The following is a 14,796-nucleotide window of genomic DNA, read 5'->3' as shown; positions in this document are numbered from 1 at the left end:
TTGTGGTTGCCTTAGAAACCCCTTTTCAGAACTATAAAATGCATATAGTTTCTTCCCCACTTGTAGGGATAACTCTGGAAATAGAACACCATGCACCAATAATCCGAAATGCTGTTTAAATTTGCACAAATGGATTTGATGTAAACTTGTATTTATGATGATTTGGGAGCACAGTTGCCCTTCTACAGACTTCATGCCAAAGTACAAAATAGTGAGGAGATACAGGATGTCCTTCGTCTATGGATGCTAAACTCGCCTCTTTCTACACGCACATCAAAATATGCACCTATGTAGAGAGCTGAGGGCTCATTGAACAGCTTCTGAAGAACAAACAAAAGGAGGAGACCAAATAGAGAAATGGGAAACCACAGGGGCTCTCCTGAATCTGCAAGAAATCTTTGAGAGGAGATGCAGTTAAACTCCATTGCCCTCCACCTTGATACAGCAAGTGGGAGCTCTCTCTGGGTGCTTTGGCCCACCTGCAAGATGGCTGCAGTGTGTTCTCAACCACATTCCCTGTAGCCCATTTTGGGTCTGAATACAAGGAGTAAGCAGTATGAACAAGGTATCTCTGACTGGAGCTCTTCCATCCTGACAGTCTAGAGCCCTATGCACCTGCCTGGCTCCAACTGGCCTGTCAACACTACCCAGTACTCACAACTACTCACTTCTACTTGCTTCTACACAAGACCACGTGTTTTGTTTTTGTTTTTTTTCTTTTTTGGCAAAATTAACTTTAATATTTTCTTTAACCCGGTATTTCCAAAACATTATCATTTCAACGTGTAGCCCATGGACACAGAAAACGATGTAGTTAGGCCCAGAGGGGAAGGTGGAGACTGTGGGTTCTGAGTAGATGGGGGGAAAGATGGGGAAAATGGAAGACATCTGTAATAATGTCAGCAATACAAATTAAATCACTGATTTGAAAATAGGAAGTAGCATGAAAAGACATTTTCCAAAAAGACATACTTACCGCCAACAGACATGAAAAGATGCTCAGTATCACTAATCACCATGAAAATGAAAATCAAAAGCACAATGAGATACCACATCACAGCATTCAGGATGGCTATATTTAAAAAGTCAACAAAAAGCATGTGTTGGCAAGGAAGGAGAGAGTGGAACTCATGTGTACGGTTGGTTGGTGGGACAAATTTGGTACTATATGGCTATTCCTTAAAAAACTGAAAATATGCCCTAGCCATCTTGGCTCAGTGGATAGAGCTTTGGCCTGTGGCCTGAAAGGTCCTGGGTTCGATTCTGGTCAAGGGCACATGGTCAAGGGCACATGCCTGGGTTGCTGGCTTGATCCCCAGTGTGGGGCATGCAGGGGGCAGCCAATCAATGATTGTCTCTATCATTGATGTTTCTATCTCTCCTCCCTTCCTCTCTGAAATCAATAAAAAAAAAAAGACTAAAGAAAAGCCTAAAAATACATTTATTATACATACCAGCAGCTCCAATTCTGAGTATTTATCTGATTGCTTAAAAAAGATACATGCACACATAGGTTCCTTGCAGCCTTACTTCTAATAACCAGGACATGTAAGCAATCTAGGTATCCAACAGTAGGTGAATGGATAAAGAATTTGTGATATATATATATATATATATATACACATATAGTAGAATATTACACTACAGTATAAAAGTAAAATCTTGCCATTTGCAACAACATAGATGGGTATTATGCTAAGTCATAAAGAGAAAGACAAATGCCATATGATTTCACTTATAAGTGGAATTAAAGAAACACACAAAACAAAACTATCAGATGCATAGAAGCAATAACTAAAGAGATGGCTGCCAGAGGGGAAGTGAGAGGGGGGAGGGGTGGTGCATGAAAAAGGTGAAGGGAAATATTATTGTAATAACTTTTCAAAGTGACAGGTGATATTAGAATTAGTGATATGATCTCATTGTAAGGTATAAAATTTTCAAATCACTATATTGTTTACCTGAAACTAATATGATCAGTATAATATTATATACCAACTATACTGAAAATTTTTTAAAAAATTGGAAAAAATAAGTAGAGTGATCACAAGTTAGGAAATTGAAACAGTAATCAAAAACATAAACGTAAACAAAAGTTCAGGCCCAGGGTGGCTTCACTGACTAATGCTGACAAACATTCAAAGTAGATTTAATACCAATTCTTCTCAAATTCTTCCAAAAAAATTCAGGAGGAGGGAATACTTACAAACCCATTTCATGAGGCCAACTTTATCCTGATAACAAAACCAGTCAAGGACAACACACAGGAAAGGAATTTAAAGGCCAATATCTGTGATGAACATCAATGCAAAAATTCTAAACAAAATACAAGATAGCCAAATACAACTATACATTAGAAGGATCACATATCATGATCAAGTGGGGTTCATTCCAGGGATGGAAGGATGGTTCAACATTTTCACAAATTAATCAATGTTATGTGGTATCATTAACAAAAAATAGAAAAATGATATGACCACTTAAAGTTGCAAAAAAAGCATTTGACAGGATACAGCATCTATTTATGACTAAAACACAATAAAATGGGCACAGAAGCAAGTATGATGTCATACTCAATGGTGAAAAACTGAGAGCTTTTCCTGTAAAATCAGAAATAAGAGAAGGATGCCCACTCTCACCACTGTTAGTCAACATGGTAATGGAAAGCCAAGCCAGGGGAAATGAGCAAGAACACCTTCTGGTAGGTATCCAAATTGGGGTTGAAGAAGTGAAGCTGTCACTATTTTCATGACAAAATTCTATATATATGAACTCCAACCAAAGACTATTAGAAAAAATGAACAAATACAGTAAGTTGCAGGATACAATATCAATGTACAAAAATCCATTCTGTTCTTATATATTAACAAAATATCAGAAAGAGAAATAAAACCTATTTACAGTTGCAACAAACAGACTAAAATACTTAGGAATTAACAAAGGATGAAGGACCTTTAGACTGAAAACTACATTGTTGAAAGAAATCTAAGAAGACAAAGAAATGGGAAAATATTTCATGTTAATGGATTAGAAGAGTTAGCATCATTAAAATGGCAATATATCTAAAGCAGTATACAAATTTAGTGCAATCCTCATCAAAATCCCAATGGCATTTTTCAAAGAATGAGAACAAAAATTTATAAAATTGTATGGAAGTGCAAAAGACTCTGAATAGCCAAAGCAATCCTAAGGAACAAAAAACAAAGTTAATGCTATTGTAACAGGGCATAGAAATGTTATACTACTCTATCCATGAAATGGAATTTGAATAAAGTCTCCTAACCAGCTGGTAAAAGGAATTCACATGCAGTTTCTTTATCACAGGCATCAGCAGTTCCAGTTACTGCTTGTACAAAAATGGCTTCAACAAGACTTAAGTTTATGTAGATTACCCAAATATACGGCTTTGCCAAGCACTGACTATTCCAGTATGTTGATAGTAAAGATCCATATTGGGCCCTAGCAGGTGTGGCTCAGTTGGTTGGGAGTCATGCCATTCACTGAAGGGCTGACTTCAATTCCTGGTCAAGGCACGTGCCAGGGTTTCAGGCCTGTTCACCAGCAGGGGGAGTGCAGGCAGCAACTGATTGCTGTTTCTCTCTTCCTCTCTCTTTCTAAAATTTTTATATATATATAATTATTTATTTTTATTTTTTTTAAGATCCATATTGAGACAAGCAAGGACACTGCCTATACACAGGTTAACAGCCTCTCCTGATCTCTTTGTTCTGCTTTCCCTCTCCCTCCCTGCAAAACCCCCTGCCTGCACTGACATGTTAAGATGGGCTTTGCAACCAGTCCCCCATCTTCTCAGGTGACTAACTCTTGAATAAACCTTTTTTAAAAAAGAATCTTTCTTTTATTGTTATTATTTTTAAATGTATTTTTATTGATTTCAGAGAGGAAGGGGGAGGGAGAGAGAGAGAAATATCAACAATGAGAAAGAATCATTGATCAGTTTCCTCCTGCACTCACCCTATGGGGGATTGAACCCGCAACCCGGGCATGTGCCCTTGACCGGAATCGAACCTGGGACCCTTCAGTCTGTAGGCTAACACTTTATCCACCGAGGCAAACCAGCTACAGCTTGAATAAACCTCTTTTCTTTTTACCAGCTTCTCTCATGAATTTGGTTTCATGGCAGCAGGCAGCTGAACCTTGGTTTCAGTAACACACTCCCTGACTTCAAACTATGCTACAAAGCTACCATAATCAAAACAGTATGGCATTTACAGGAAAACGGGTACACAGACTAATCCGACAGAACTGAGAGCATAGATATAATCTCTAACATATATGAACAACTAATTTTGACAACAGAACCAAAAACAGACAATGGCAAAACAAAAGTCTTTTCAATAAATGGGACTGGGAAAACTGGAAAGCCACTTGCATAAGAATGAAACTAGACTTCTATGTGATAGCATACACAAAATTAACTCAAAATGGACTAAAGACTAGAAAATAAGATATGAAACAATAAAATACATAACTCTTAAACTTTTGGACCTTAGTCTAGGAGGGGTTTCTGTGAACTTGACCCCAAAGGCACAGGAAGTAAAAAAGGAAATAAAAGGAACTACATAAATTTTAAAAGCTTTTAAACAGCAAAAAAAAACCCCAAAAAACAACAACAAAAAATCAGTAAAACAAAAAGGCAACTACCCTGGCCAACCATGCTCAGTGGTTAGAGTATTGGCCCACATATGGAAGGGTCATGGGTTTGATTCCCAGTCAAGGGCATGTGCTTGTGTTACAGGTTTGATCCCTGGCCCTGGTTGAGAGACAACCAATCGATGTGCCTCTCACACATAGATGTGGGGTTTTTTTTCCCTCTCACTCTTTCCCCCTCCCTCCCTCTCCTCCACTCTCTAAAAAAATCAATGAAAAAATGTCCTTGACTAAGAATTAACAAAAACAACAAAAATGGTAACCAACTGAATGGGAAAAAAATATTTGCAAAAGATACCTTGAATAAGGACCTAATTCCAAAATACATAAAGAACGCATAAAGCTCAACAACAACAAAAAATCTGATTTGAAAATGGGCAGAAGACCTGAACAGACAATTATCCAAAAAGACATACAGATGGCCTGTCAATATATTAAAAGATGCTCAACATCACTAGTTATAATGGAAACGCAAATCAAAACCACAGTGAGGTGCTACCTCACAGTTAGAACATCTATCATTATGACAAGGTATAACAACTATTGAAGAGAATATGGAGAAAAGTGAACCCTCATGCACTGCTGGTGGGAATGTAAATTAGTGCAGGCACTATAGAAACCACTGTGGAGGTTCATCAGAAACTTAAGAACAGAGCTAAAATACAAACCAGCATTCTTTCTTCTGGGTACCTACCTGAAAATTTTGAAAACACTTATCAATATATGTGGAACATTATGTTCATGGCAGCATTATTCACAATAGCTAAGACATGGAAACAACTTAAGTGTCCTTCAGCGGATGATTCGATGAAGAAGAGGTACATATATATAATGAAATACTACTCAACCATAAAAAGATTAAATACCACCATTTGCAACAAAATGAATGAATCTTGAGAGAATTATGCTAAGGAATGGAACCCGGGACCCTTTGGTTCACAGGCTGATGCTCTATCCACTGAGTCAAACCGGCTAGAGCAAGATCAACAATTTGTTTAGCTAAATGGAAAAAAGTGTGGAGGTTACTCATAAAATTAAAAATAGAACTACCGGTTGGTCCAGCAATTCCACTTCCTGGAATATATCCAAAGGAAATGAAGTCACTAAGTGGAAGAATAGGTATCTGCACCACCCTGGTTAGTGCAGCATTATTCACAATAACCAAGACATGGTACACCCTGTGTCCATTGACATGTGACTAGATAAAGAAAAGGTTATGTATGTCCTGCCATTTGCAACAGCATGGCTGGACCTTGGGGGCATATGTGAAGTGAACTGAGCTATACAGAGAAGGACAAATACTGCTGACCTCACAGATAGGAATCCGAAAACCAGACTCCTCCAAAAAGAAATCAAATTTGTAGTTGTCAGAGCCAGGGGTTAGGGTGTTGAGGAAATTGGATGAAGTTGGTCAATAGTTATAAATTAAGGGTGTACTGGAATGTAACGTACAGCATGGTGACTATAATAGGTAATAGTATATTGTATACTAGAGGCCTGGAGCAGAAAATTTGTGCATGGGGGGGTGTCCCCTCAGTTCAACCTACACCCTCTCCAATCTGGGACCCCTTGGGGGATGTCCGACTGCCAGTTTAGGGATTGGGGCCTAAACTGGCAGTCGGCTATCTCTCACAATCCTGGAATGGTGGCTCCTAATTGCACACCTGCCTGGCTGTCTGGTCACCCCTAACTGCCCCCCCCCCTTGCTGGCTTGATCACCCCTCACTGCCCCCCTGCCAGCCAGGTTGCCCCCAATTGCCCCCTCCCTGCCAGCCTAGTCACCCCATAGTGCCCCCCCCCACTGGATGGTCACCCCTAACTGCCCCCTCCCTGCTGACCTGGTTGCCCCCAACTGTCGCCCCTGCTGGCCTGGTCACCCCTCATGGCCCCCCCGCCGGCCTGGTTGTCCCACACAGCCTGCTTGTTCAGTCGTCTGGTCATCCTTCACTAACCCCCCTGGCGGCCTGGTCGTAGGCAGCCATCTTGTGAGGGTGTGAGGGTTAATTTGCATATTACCTCTTTATTATATAGGCTTGCAAGATGCTAAGAGAATAGATCTTAAATACTCTGATCACAGGGAAGAAAAATATTTTTTGTAACTATGTGAGGTGATGAATATTAAATTTATTGTGGTAGTTATTTCACAATATACACATTATCAAATCATTATGCTGTATATCTTAAATTTATACATTATGCCAATTATATTTCAATATAAATTGGAAGGAAAAAAGATTTACCAAGGGAATCTCTAATTCTCTTTCCTATCATGTTAAGACATAATGCTAACATTGCAATGTAGCTTGAATGTAATCAACCTCCTGTGATGTTTCTTTGAAATGGTTATGGATTTGGGTCTGAACATGTCTGTTTTTCTCATTTGCATTTATAGGGCAAGTCAACATGGAATTCCTGGTAATATCGAGGTGGGTAAGTGATCTTTTAAATAAAATCTCCAAATTTAGAAAAATGTAATACAAAATGAAAGTACATTTTGTTTGTGTAGACAGTTGTTTTGAAATCTTTTTTCAAAGATTGATGCCAACTCTCAAGATTAATTCTTTCAACAACTCCAAAATGTGTTTTATATATTGTATATTGTATGAAGTTTTTACACTATGTGTATGTCACCTGAGCCATCAAACTAAAAACAAGAACACTGGAAATTCAGAATTTGAACAAATTTTACTTTCTTTGCTAAAAATATTATTAAAAGTAAATCTTATAGTAAATAAGGTAAAATTCTATTTTGAAAAATATTTTCATAACTTCTTGATGATTTAGAGAAGCCATAAAATTAATGTCTGGCATTTGTTCTTCACCTCTTCTAACATCAACAAACCAGTCTCAGAATTAATAAAACTTAGACTCAGTTGCTTACTTTTATAAAAAGTTAGAGGGCACTAACACTCCTAACAGGAATGCCAGCTGTGGCCTTGTAGTTTTCTTGGGGAGAATTCCCCTCTTTAAGAGAGAACATAGAATGTGCTCTGAATTCTGGCCTAGGGGGATTTCTCTCCAGACTTGAATAAAAACTCTCTCACTTCAGTAAGTCACCTAACAATAGTTTTGTAGGGAGTAAATCCATCAGATGCCTGGAGTTGCATCAGAATTATTCTTTGTGTGGGTCTCACCTCACCTGCTAAAAGGCAGAGTAAACATTAAGCCACGTATTTCAGAAAAGGAAACATAACTTTGTGTGTTGGTGGTTGGTCCTATGCAGGGAAGGGAAATCACGTAGCTCAGGTATCACTTTATGCTCAGGTGGACCAGATCCCTCCCTCTCCGAGTCCTCACACCTGGAAGGGTCTCTTTCAAAGGAGCCATGGGCAAAGGGGAGGAGCTGCCACTCTCATTTATTTTTAAAGGGTGTTTTTTTTATTTATATTTTTATTTTTATTGGCACAAATTGGACTGAAGAAATGTTGCCCTGAGAGGGACATGGTTGGAAAATCAGAGTGGACCAGCATAAATACTGTTTTACTCTATAAAGTGTTCTTTCCCTTTGTAATCTCTGGTGAGGGGTATTAGGAGGATGAATTTGAGCAAGAATAAGCTGGAATTCTGAGTTAAATATAGAGTTGAAGTTTATAATGAATTTGTTTTCACATATTTAGTGTCAAGAATGTAGCACTGGCTTCGAAGCAAGGACAGCTGCACTACTTATTTTCTTAAAACCTAATTGAACCCTGGCCAGTGTCTTTCAGTGGTTAGAGTGTCAGCCCATGCACCAAAGGGTCTCAGGTTCGATTCCTGGTTAATGGCATGTATCTGGGTTACAAGTTTGATCCCTGTTGCAGTCAGCGTGCCTGGGGGAGGCAACCAGTCAATATGTTTCTCTCACATCGATGTTTCTCTCTCTCTCCCCTTTCTCCCTCTCTTCTTTATAAAAATCAATGGAAAAATATCCTTGGGTGAGGATTTTTTTTAAAAAAAGCCTAATTGAGGTATTTTTCAACCAAAGTTTATTTTGCTAATAACATAAATTGACTTTTATATAGTAGGTTCTGCTTCAAATTTAGTTTTTATTTGAATATATTTATACATGAAATTGAAATATATGTGTCAATATCACTTATGTTCTGTTGTAACATATTTTGTCAATTACTTAAATACTAGAGGCCCAGTGCATGAAAATTCATGCACTGGATGGGGGTCCCTGAGCCTAGACTGCCCCCACTCACAGTCCAGGAGCCCTCAGGGGTGAGAGGTGACTCGGCAACCAGGGGAAGGTGACACCCCATCACACCTCTGCTGCTGCCACTGCCGGCAGCACAAGCCTCGGCCAGCCCTGGTTACCTGAGCCTCGGGTTGCCCTGGGCGGCTGGGTGGCCGCCAACCGAGGCTTGCCTGCACTTCGGGCCAGCCCTGGGCGACTGCGGGGCTGAAAGGACTGGGGGTCACCAGAGGCAGGTGCCCTGGCGGGGCTGAGGGGACTGGACACCACCATCTTGTGCCTGTGAGCACCACCATCTTTGAGGGTGTGACAGTCAGTTAGCATATTCCTCCTTATTGGCTGTGGGTGCCGCCATCTTTTGAGGGTGTGACAGTCAATTAGCATATTCCCACCTTATTGGTTGTGGGCACCATCATCTTTGCGATGGTGTGAGGGTCAATTAGCATATTCCCTCTTTATTAGATAGGATATGGGAAATCAGTGTTCTAGTTTGTTTACTAGTAAATGGCAGGGAAAATGTAGGTTTTACTTAAAAGTTTCTCAAAGCTGGAAGAAATGTGAAGCCCCACACTGGGAGGTCTTTGTTGTTCATTTTTTGAGAATAGGATCTTTAAATCTGGTAAAAATGAAATGTAGGATTGGGGAAGTTTCCTTTGTGATGATGTGTTTATTTCCAGTGTGTTTTATCTCAGCTCAGAATATATTTCTAATCTGGGCCCATTTTCTCTAACCATTCCATTTGCTCATTCATCACTGGTGCCTCTCACATCTCAGAGTCTGAAATACATCCGGGCTTCTCCATTCCCAGCCTGTCACGTGCCTCTCCTGCTCACTGTTGTCCTGCACTCTGGTGTGACACAAAAAACTGGTGTTCTAAAATTACATCATCCTCTAATAGGAATTGAGTTTTGTTTTCTGTTGTTTTAAATATTTGCCTAAAATTAAGATTTGCAAACTGTGCTCTTACTAGATTTCTCATCTCCTAAATGCATCATCTTTGGTTGTTTGTATTTCTCTGAGACTATAACCAAGAGAAGAAGGAGACATAGTGGAATCTGTATCTTTTAGGTTCCCTATTGCTGCCGGCTCCATAGCGGCATATCATCTCCTTCTGCCCTTGACCTTCAATATGAGCAAGATCAGGGCGGGGAAGGAGATTCAAGGCACTATTTCTGCATGGAAGTGGATGTCACTGACTACCTGTGAAACTCAGGTGGAGGCAGGAGCACGCTGGTTCTGCAAGGGATCGATCGGGTGGTTGGGCAGCTGGCTCTGTTCTCCTGCACCTTGGGCATCTCTGCCTGAGTGGGGAGTGGGGACCGCTGGAGATGCACCTCCCCTATTTCTGTGATGACTCAGGACTGGTATATGTCCGTGAATGAGGAAACAACCCTTTAGCAGCAAGTGACCTTTATTGGGAAGTGCAGTCTTTTTAAAGCTAGTGCTTTGTAGCTGCTCGGTGCTAAGGTTGGAGGGTGTTTCCACCAAGTGGTCAGTTCTCAGGAATACTGGTAGTCTGCAGTATATAGGCTGTTCAGTGCTCTACACTCCAGTCTGATCTTAAAACAAAGATAAAACGCTACACCTAGTCCCAAATTCTGCTTCTTTCTCAAGGGAAAATCATGTGGATCTCCACCGGAACCTGTCAATAGCATGGTGCATGTAAACAGAGAAAGCCAGTTTGGATCAATAGTTAATTATTCTTATAATGAAGGGCGAGTTGGGAGCACTGAAATATGAGTCCTAGAACAGCAGTGTCGGTCTCTGTCCCAGCCTTAAAGATACAAACTAGACGACTGCCCCCTGTCCTTGAAAAAGTAAGCAATAGGAGCTGTGGACAGAGATGGTAGCTTGAACATGGGCACATGACCAAAGGAATCTAAAAAAGGAGGAGGAATCTGTATCTGTATTATAAACCAGGGAGGGCACCGTGCTCTTGCCAAAGGTAGTCCATGTGAAATCTGGTAAGATAGCCACTGGATCTGAGGTTCTCAACCTGTGGGTCGCGGCCCCTTTGGTGGTGGAACAACCCTTTCACAGGGGTCGCCTAATACCATCCTGCATATCAGACATTTACATTATGATTCATAACAGAAGCGACATGACAGTTATGAAGTAGCAACGAAAATAGTTTTATGGTTGGGTCACACCATGAGGAACTATATTTAAAGGGCCAGAAGGTTGAGAACCACTGCACTAGATAAAAAGGACCAGCTTGCCAAGTCAGTAGGAGGAAAAATACTAGTTGAACTATGCAGTCATCCTTAACTGAGGTCAGTGAGTTCCGTAGCTGAGCTGGAGGACCCTGAAATGGTTGGGAGATAAGTTTTATGTAATAGCAGGAACTGTAAGCATTAAAATACACAGAGAGGGGACTGTAATGGAGTTCTTGCTCTTGACTTTTCCTTGGGACAGTAACTGAGCAGAAGCCATTGTCTCAAATTGGAGCAAATGAAGAATATATACTAATTTTTAGTCACCATCATAAATTCAGAGAAATAAAAGGTAGCTCTGTATATTAAATCTTCCTGCAAAACTGCCCTTGGTGATTGGCCCCATCCTATTCTACCCAAGGGATTATACCTATGACTTGGCAAATTTAATAAACTAGGATAAATCAACATTCACCCCTGCTTACTTTGTCTGAGCCTGGAGATTTTAACACATTTCCATACAATCCCTTCTCCAATCTCTTCTCACCTCCCATTGTGAGTAAGCCTAGAGCCTTTTCTTTCATGAGCAAACAAATCATCAGGACAAACAAAGGAAAGAAGACATATCAATTGAAAATAAAAGCGACCAATCTGAGAAATCAGAAAATATTCCTCCACAAATCAATGCACTCCAATGAACCAGAGAATAAACAGGATATTAAAAATCTGATACGTGTGTGTTGACATAGAATCTATGAAACAATAGGAGGCATTTGTAAGATTTAACGATCTGATAGCAGTAAAGTTTATATATGAAAAAACAGAAGTCTAAAAATGCAACAATAATCGGGATTGAATCCTGAAAAAAGAATCCAAAAAACACATAACCAGGATTAAATACTCCAGAATTACCTGAGGATAAAACTGGAAATTATATATACACACACTCCTCACACACACATCTCAATGTGAGAAAAACGAAAGAAGAAAGAGGTAAAGCACTAATTAGCATATAATGGAAGATATTTTCTCAGGTCTAAAGAAAAAGACCAGCTTGTTCGAATCTTAAAAGCTTATTAAAAATATGTTCTTGTTCTACATGGAGAAAATTTATGAAATCCAGATATTAAAAAATACAACAACTATCCAGAGGTAAACAGAAAAGGAAAAATAAAATCTACAGTGGCATTAAAAGTCTCCTCCATACACTAAATACCAGAAATTGAGAGGAAATGCTGTACCATAGAATCTCTGTACTCAGACAAGCTATCATTTATCTACAAAGCACAGAAGTAGAGTCTCACCGAAGCAAGAACCAAAATACATACCAATTAAATATACTTTCTGAAAAAAGAATGATTTCTACAAACAGTAAATTTTTAAAGAAGAAATCAAAGAAAATATTAAGTGGCACAAAACAAGTTAAATAGAGTTACCAACATTGTTCTTAATATAGGTGTGAAACTAAGTATAATGACAGGACTAATTCTTGAAAGAAGACTGATGGAATATGAAAAGAGAATAATAACCTTGATATAAAATAATTGATTTTACCAGTACAACTAGGAAGTTGGGGATGAAGTTAAGAAAAAAAAACTAAGCTTATAATATATATGAAATAAGTAGATAATGCACGTTCTTGACATGATGAGTAAAGAGGAAATGCTATTTGACACTAGTATAAAATTGAAATATGTAACTTCAAAATCACAAGGACAATCAAAAGAGGAAAACTACTTGGTCCATATGATGAAAGAGAAGTGAGAGAAGAAAGAGCGAGGAAGCTTTCTGTGTCTCGCTGAAGCAGCATCAGCAGATAAGAATGGAGTTAGTCTCATCCATGCTGAGTTCCAGCCCTCTTCCAGGTTGCACACATCTTGTTGTGCCAACACGTGATGGAGGGCCTAGGGAGTGCTGTTGGGTTTATTCCAGAAGAACACAAATCCCATCCATGAGGGCTCCATCCTCATGACCAATCCCCCTAGGAAAGGCCTCATCTACTAATATCACCACCTTTGGAGATTAGGATTCAACATGAATGGGGTGGGGGCGGGCATAAACATTTAGACTATTGAAGACACTATGAAGAGAGTGAGAAGACAACTCACAGAATAAGGACAAATATTTGCAAACCATATATCTGACAAGGTGCAAATATATGCACGATATCAAGACACTTGCAGTTCAACAGTAGAAAGACAAATCATCCAACTTAAACATGGGCAAAGGACTTAAATAGACATTTCTCCAAAAAAAATATACACAAATAGCTAATAAACACATGAAAAGATGCTAAATATTTTATTCATCTGGGAAATGCAAATCAAACTCACTTCACACCTCCTAGGATGGCTTTAATAATGTTTTAAGTGAGAAGGTAGAGAAATTGGAACTCTTGTACATTGCAGGTGGAAATGTAAAATTGTGCAGCCACTGCAGAAATGGTAAGATACCTGCATTATAAACTATTTTGCAACAGTCAAAACAACTTAATTAAATCCTATATTCAACCTCTGGGATGGATGTGAAATTAATTCAGAAAACAATTTGCAGAGAAGTATATAGAGTTTGTTCTCAATTGGAAAAATAATAAATTTGGATGAGGTATTCAATATGCATATGTGTTTGAATGTACTTGGAAAAGGTGGAGTTACCTGAGATGGGCTGAAAGTGACAAAAATAGATGGTATTCTAAGTGAATACATATATTCTAAAATGATGTTGTTAAATTATTGAAAACAAATAAACTGAAATCTACACTAATAAAAGAGAAAAATGGTAATTGGCGTACAACGCTACCCTTTTCATTGGCTAATCAGGGCGATATGCAAATTAACTGCCAACTAAGATTGGCAGTTAACTGCCAACAAGATGGCGGTTAATTTGCATATGTAGGCACAATGCAGGGAGGTGAAAGGGAAAGCAGGAAGAAGCCCCCTGCCACTGACAGTGATTGGAAACCCAGGGGGGAGCTAAGAGCTGGGGGGCAGGGCAAAGGCGGCCCTGGGGCTGCCTTTGCCCTGCCCCCCAGCCATGATCGGAGAATCAGGCGCCTTTTCCGCCCTGGCCAGTGATAGCAGGAAGTAGGGGTGGAGCCAGCGATGGGAGCTGGGCACGGTCGAAGCTGGCAGTCCCAGGAGCTAGGGGTCCCTTGCCTGGGCCTAAAGCGAAGCCCACGATCACGGGGCCGCTGCAGCTGCGGGTGCCCGCTGCCCGGGCCGGACGCCTAGGCCAGAGGCGTTAGGCCTGGGCGGGGGCGGAGCCTGCAACCGTGGGGAGCTGGGGGTCCCCTGCCCAGGCCTAATGCTTCGGCCAGAGGCGTTAGGCCTGGGCAGGAGCGGAGCCTGCAACCGCGGGGAGCTGGGGGTCCCCTGCCCAGGCCTGACACCTCTGCCGGAGGCCTCAGGCCTGGTCAAGGGGCCGATCCGGTGATTGGTGATCGGAGGGTGATGAGGGTCAACTCCTCTGGCGGAGGCATCAGGCCTGGGCAGGGGGCGGAGCCGGGGATTGGGGGGATATGATGGTCCCCTTGCCCAGGCCTGAAGCCTGGGTCAGAGGCGTCAGGCTTGGGCAGGGGGTGGAGCAAGCGATCAGAGGGAGATGGGGGTCCCCTGCCAAGGCATGATTCCTGGGCCAGAGGCCTCAGGCCTGGGAGGGGGTCAGAGCCAGTGATCGGGGGGAGATGGGGGCCCCCTGTTCTAGCCTGACACCTCTGGTGGAGGCATCAGGCCTGAGCAAGGGGCCGATCAGGCGATCGGAGGGTGATGGGGGTCTACGCCTCTGGCCGAGGCATCA

General features: G+C 40.9%; 1 protein-coding gene across 5 annotated transcripts in view; it reads left to right on the top strand.

Annotated features, from left to right (window-relative positions):
* LOC308534316 (membrane cofactor protein-like) overlaps nucleotides 1-14,796 on the top strand; it is a 60,037-nt gene that overhangs the window by 25,483 nt on the left and 19,758 nt on the right. For 2 of the 5 annotated variants that reach the window (XR_013997187.1, XR_013997188.1), the window contains exon 11: nucleotides 7,064-7,097. The gene's annotated coding sequence lies outside the window, so the exon portion shown is untranslated. Of the gene's footprint in view, nucleotides 1-7,063; nucleotides 7,137-8,288; nucleotides 8,572-9,916; nucleotides 12,150-14,796 lie in introns of those variants that run through there. The other 3 variants (XR_013997189.1, XR_013997190.1, XM_081112784.1) reach the window with 3 other exon arrangements.

This window comes from Myotis nattereri (genome assembly GCF_964212035.1).
Source record: "Myotis nattereri genome assembly, chromosome: 18".
Classification (NCBI taxonomy): Eukaryota; Metazoa; Chordata; class Mammalia; order Chiroptera; family Vespertilionidae; genus Myotis; species Myotis nattereri.
Note: the sequence above shows the minus strand (reverse complement) of the source record. Positions and strands in the feature narration are given on the sequence as shown.